This window comes from Helianthus annuus, chromosome 14 (genome assembly GCF_002127325.2).
Source record: "Helianthus annuus cultivar XRQ/B chromosome 14, HanXRQr2.0-SUNRISE, whole genome shotgun sequence".
Taxonomy (NCBI): Eukaryota; Viridiplantae; Streptophyta; class Magnoliopsida; order Asterales; family Asteraceae; genus Helianthus; species Helianthus annuus.
Genome location: NC_035446.2, coordinates 46,332,121 through 46,338,013, shown reverse-complemented (window position 1 = coordinate 46,338,013; position 5,893 = coordinate 46,332,121).

The following is a 5,893-nucleotide window of genomic DNA, read 5'->3' as shown; positions in this document are numbered from 1 at the left end:
TGTTGCGTTCGGTTTTGCGTAAAAACGTTTTTGTAAAAAAAAAATTAAACCGTAAACATGTTAACGTAAACCGTAAACTTTTTATCGTTAAAGTGTTACGTAAAAAAACGGCGCGTTAAAACGTAAAAAATTTAACGTGAAGCGTAAAAAGTGTTACGTAAATTTTTTCGTAAATTTTACGTAAAACGTAAAACGTAAAACGTAAAAAGTTTTTCGTAAGTTTTACGTAAACTTTTTCGTAAGTTTTTCGTAAAACGTAAAACGTAAAAAGTTTAACGTAAAACGTGAAAATTTTAACGTAAAACGTGAAAATTTTAACGTAAAACGTAAAAACTTTTACGTAAGACGTAAAAAGTTTAAATTTTTAACGTAAAATGTAAAAAGTTTTACGTAAAACGTAAAAAGTTTTACGTAAAACGTAAAAAGTTTAAATTTTTAACGCAAAACGTAAAAAGTGTACAAAAATGGGCGCGTGAAAAAAGTGAAAAAAACGGCGCGTTTAAAACGGCGTGTAAAAAAACGACGCATTAAAAAACGTGGAGAAACGGCGCGTTTTAAAAAAATGACGCTTGAAAAAACGGCGCGTAAAAACGCGTAAAAAAACGGCGCGTTAAAAAACTTCGGAAAAACGACGCGTTAAAAAACTTCAAAAAAACGGCGCATTAAAAAACTTCGGAAAAAACGGCGCGTTAAAACGGCGTGTAAAAAATTTGGCGCGTTAAAAAACGTGGAAAAAACGGCGCGTAAAAAACGTGTAAAAAACGGCGTGTTAAAAAAACGCCGACTGAGAAAAACGACGACTTAAAAAAAACGGCGCGTAAAAAACGGCGCGTAAAAAACGGCGTTAAAAAACGGCGCGTTAAAAAAACGCCGATTGAGAAAAACGACGCCTTTAAAAAACGCCGCGTTAAAACGGCGCGTGAAAAACGGCGCGTGAAAAACGGCGCGTGAAAAACGGCGCGTAAAAAACGGCGTTAAAAAACGGCGCGTTAAAAAATCGGTGCGTTAAAAACGGCGCGTTAAAAACGCCGATTGAGAACGACGCGTTAAAAAACAACGCGTTAAAAACGGCGCGTTAAAAAACGGCGCGTTAAAAAACGGCGCGTTAAAAAAACGGCGCGTTAAAAACGCCGATTGAGAACAGCGCGTTAAAAAACGGCGTTAAAAAACGGCGCGTTAAAAACGGCGCGTTAGAAACGGCATGTTAAAAAAACGCCGATTGAGAAAAACGACGCGTTAAAAAAAACGACGCCTTAAAAAAACGGCGCGTCAAAACGGCGCGTGAAAAACGGCGCGTAGAAAACGGCGTTAAAAAACAGCGTTAAAACGGCGTGTTACGCTTGAAAATCGCCGTGTTAAAAAACGGCGCGTTAAAAAAACGTAAAAAGTTTAACGTAAAACTTAAATTGTAAAAAGTATAAAAATCTTTTAAAAAAATCTGAATTTAAAAATGTTTTTAATAAAGAAATTATGTTTAAAAAATAAAAGTAATAAAAAGTAATTAATGAATAGGACAAAAAAGGTAATTTAAAATTAATATATATAAAAAGACAAAATAGGGTTATTTTACTTAAATACCCTTTTGTATTATAATATTAAAGACATAATAAGAAAAAAAGCTTTTAATATTAATATTAACTACTTTTAATCACATCCATCCATCTAGTTGATCTAAGGGCCATAAAGTGGTTCTCATGGTTTTTACAACTAGAGGTGGTTTTCATTTTAGCGATCCCCTATATATATATATATATATATATATACATGAAGTATGGTATTTTACCATCTTTTACTTACATGAAATAGTTTAGTTATTCAACCGTGTAACACGCGATCTATAACCTAGTATTATATATATATATATATATATATATATATATATATATATATATATATATATATATATATATATAGTGACGGAACTAAACGGGGGCAGCCCTCCGACGTATCAAATTTCATACCGATTAAAGTTCTAATGGTGAAGTTTATTGATGCATTGACCCATCAATTATCGCCCTAGTTAAAAGAAAACAGAAGAGAAGAAGGTATCGTGAGTGTATAATGATTCTCCGTTGGTGTGTGGCGGTAGTTCAGTGAGGGTACTGGCCACTGATGTTATGTCCGAAACCTGTTATGTTGGAAAGATGGACGATATGCCCTGTTTTTTAGGTGGGCCTTTTCAACTTGTTTTGTGTCCCATTCAAAAAGGTTAATGGATTTAAACACCCCCAACTATTGCCATTTGGCCGCTGGCACTCTCAACTTTGACTTTGACTCACACCACTCCCAACTTAACATTTCGGTTGTTGTGTCACCTCGTCGTTAAATAAAGACTAACTGGGTTAGTTGTTTTTGCTGATGTGGCCATTTTGTCCAACGTGGCATGGAAACCCTACTTGTTTTAAAACAACCGCAACTAAAACACTCCTCTTTCTGTCACTATATTTCTGTCTCTCATCTTATCTTATCTCTCAAAAAGAAAAATTTTCATACTCAAGAATCAAACTCATAATCAAGAATCAAGCAAAGAAGATTCTGGTGATGGTGTTGGTTAGACGATGATGATGACCAGACGATAACAGTGATTTGGTCGATGACGGTGCTAACGGTGGTGACGGCGGTGGTGGCCGGAGCAACGCCGGCTGAGGAGGCGGTGGTCGCGGTGGTGGTTGAAGGTGAACGATGACGACTGTGGTGAAGGGTGAACGACGGTGGTGAAGGGTGAACGACGGTGAAGGGCGGTGGTGGTTCGAGTGGGTGCTGATGGTTGTGGGTGACGTTGCCGGAAATGACGGTGGTGAACGGTCAATCTGCGACGGTGATATTTAAAGTAAGAGGCGGAGGAGAAGTGGTGGATGTGGTGACTATTGGTGCTTCGGTCGGAAATAGGGCAGCGGGAATAGTTGAAGTCGTCGGAATAAGAAAATTTGACGGTCAGTTCGGGTCAGAACGGATATCAGGTATCGCGATTTTACCCTCGACGGGGTTGCGAGTTTTGAAGATCAGGATTTTGATGAGTTTTATAAGTACTTTGTGCAGTCTAGAATTAATGGGGTGAAAATGGGGGATCAGTGTAAAACGTGTTAGGTTTGTGAGATTTGGAAGCGTGGATGATATATGTCTTCGTTTGATCGATCGATTGTGTTAAAGATATAAAAAGAGAAGATGAACAGAGAACAAAAAAGAAGGATAAATACCAAAATGGCCACGTCAGCAAAAATGGCCACGTTGGATAAAAACAGGCCATGTCACCATGCCACATTGGACAAAATGGCCACTTCAGCAAAAAGAACTAACCTAGTTAGTGTTTATTTAACAACAGGGTGACAAAGCAACCCAAGTGTTAAGTTAGGAGTGGTGTAATTCAAAGTCAAAGTTGAGAGTGGCAGCGGTCAAATAGCAATAATTGGGGGTGTTTAAATCCACTAACCCCATTTAAAAAGAACATGATATAAAAAAACCGTTATAACAAATGTGAAAATAATTTAAGCTAAATTTTTAATTTGATTTAATATTAAAAATATATAAATTCTTTTGTTTTATTATTGTTTATATTCTAATTAATAACTTTATTACGTTCTATGTAATATGTTTTTTAGATCAATTTTCTAATATAAACTTTCATTAAAAACACTCAAAAGTATAACTTGGTAAAACCGTTATATTGGTCGTTATACATCCACAGAAAAAAATAGATTTTATGTATACAAAAGTTACATTGCGACCCCGGTCATAAAAGTTTGGTTCGCCACTGTAATTATATATTTAAAACGAACACCTTCTCTTTATAATTATAGTTTATACACCCATGTATTACATGGGTTTGAGGATAGAAAATGAAAGGCTTTAAGATAATAATGGAGTTGATCGAGTTCTTTGGGAAAATAAATATGTTTTCCATTTATATAAACTTGAATGAGTTTTTTTTAAATAAATATGTTATTGTTGAGGTTGGTTGCGTTTGAAGGACCTAACAATTATAAGTTTTAAATTATTTTTTATATTCCGTACTGTTTCTTGCATCACACATGTCACACCCCGACCGCGTAAAACAACAAACCGCGGCGGAAACGTCAGGGAGTGAAGTGGCAGAATTATTGTTTCACAACCATGGTATTTAAAGTTTACTTTTATTCGAATTAAAAAGGATTACATTATCTTAAAACAAAGGAAACAAAGAGTACATAACATAGTTAAACTATTCTTGCTTCATTTTATGTCACTAAGGCCCAAGTCTGTCTAAGTGTATCTTGAACACCCCTATGCATCAGCTCCTGAAAACACATGTGAAAATAAGTACGTCAGCATAAAAATGCATGTGAGATACATAGGTTTATTGATTTAAGATTCATGACTTGTAGTTGAAAGAAATGTTTAACAAAAAGTTAGTCATGAATCTTATTAAAAGTGTTTTCTTTTATAAATCATACGAAATTTGATAAGGAAATCAGATGTTATAAAAGAAAGGTGCGAGGTTAAATGAATAACCAAGTAAAAAGGATTTGCATAAATTATGTCATTTATGTGAGATGTATCATGTTTTTGTATAAATTGAAGTGGTTTAAATAACGCTACGATATGTAATATCATAAAAACACTTATATTTAGGAAGTACAAGCGATGTATCCACCATGCTTTTATCATATTACATGTCGCCTTGTTATTTAAGTCACTTACCAAAATAAACCACCAAAATGTATTGTTTAAACCAATGTAAAAATGTTCATGTACAATCAAATGTTCTGTATGGCAAATAATAAGTTATTAATCAAACCATATGTAAAATGTACAAAACAATGTATTTGAATAAATCATAGTTTAAATCAAAAGTTATGTTTTGTAAAATCAATGCTTTATTGATACAAACATCTATGCGGTAATGTTAAACGTATACATTCAAGCCTTGAGACTGAAGGATAAACCCTAGAACAAATCAAAGGTTTATCAAAAATGTTTTCAGATTCAGTCATTCCTTACGTCCAAACAAACCTAGGATTTCAGGAATGGGAGTTGTCAATTCCTATGGTACCACTACATGCTACCGAGCAGCGTGATCAATGTTAATGAACATATATCAGTTTCGTTATACAAAACAAATGTCATACCAAATGTAAGCATGTTATGAGAAAATAATGTACTAAGTATACTAAGTGAACATACAAAGCAGAAATGTTTAATGTAAATCAATGTGTCCATATGCTGAGTGAACATATGCAACAAAATGTAATGTACGAAATCAATGTGCTAGCATGATAATTAAACATACATAGCATAAACATAGATGAAATCATGTACTATATATATACTAATGAACATAACAAGTATATGTTATGAAAGCATGAAAATCACGAAAGTAAGAAGTAGGCACATGTGTTTCACCCCGAAATGTTTGAAAAACAGTAAAAGAGGGGAACTATGTACTTACTTGATATTGCTCAATAGTCTTTAAATAACACCAAAGCAACGCTAGAGGGATCACGGAATCAATCGGCACCTAATATAGGTAACTACGTTAATAAACCGGACCTAAATCGGAAGATCGGATAGAATAAGGTTTCGTAAACCAAATAAGTATGGGAACTCAAGTAATATGGTTTAACAAAGCCTACATTCTAAATCGGAACCTATCCTAAGTGCTTATGACCCGTTACGACACGTTCGGACCGCCTAACTAGTCCTATGACAAGTATTATATGCCTTAACATGTCTAATAATGTTGTCTAATCAGTTTAGATGTCAAAATTTAAGTTACATATGCTTAAAATGAAATTATGTGTAAAAAGGGCATTTTGGTCATTTTCCTAAGGCATATAAACTACCTATCATACAACTAACTAAAGGAAGTGACCATAAGGTATAACCTCGGAAGGTTATTCCCTATACAACTATGGTC